We start from the raw sequence: 280 nt of genomic DNA, 5'->3' as shown, positions 1-280 counted from the left end.
GTATATACAGGGTGTCCCATTTTAAATGATCCAGCCAAATATCTCGAAAACTAAACCCAATAGACAAAAATGTTTCAGACAAAAGTTGTTTGACTCGAATGGGGACATAAGATAATGCCATCGATTTGACCTTGGATAGCCCTCTGAAAGTCACGTGAAGGTCACCTTTAATTTTTTAAATGGAACCCCTCATTACACATTCTTACAGCTCGTGACAATCTTGTGTTTCGCGGGTTTTCTCCGTGTTCAAATCCATTCTTGGAATGCCAACGTTTCGTGA

At 39.6% G+C, this 280-nt stretch overlaps 1 protein-coding gene across 1 annotated transcript in view; it reads right to left on the bottom strand.

The window, feature by feature from the left end:
• Positions 1 to 280, bottom strand: part of Pka-C3 (Protein kinase, cAMP-dependent, catalytic subunit 3) — a 13,911-nt gene that overhangs the window by 1,275 nt on the left and 12,356 nt on the right. The gene's annotated exons all lie outside the window — the stretch shown is intronic.

The sequence above is a fragment of the Trachymyrmex cornetzi genome, unplaced genomic scaffold (assembly GCF_001594075.2).
Source record: "Trachymyrmex cornetzi isolate Tcor2-1 unplaced genomic scaffold, Tcor1.1 scaffold385, whole genome shotgun sequence".
Classification (NCBI taxonomy): domain Eukaryota; kingdom Metazoa; phylum Arthropoda; class Insecta; order Hymenoptera; family Formicidae; genus Trachymyrmex; species Trachymyrmex cornetzi.
Note: the sequence above shows the minus strand (reverse complement) of the source record. Positions and strands in the feature narration are given on the sequence as shown.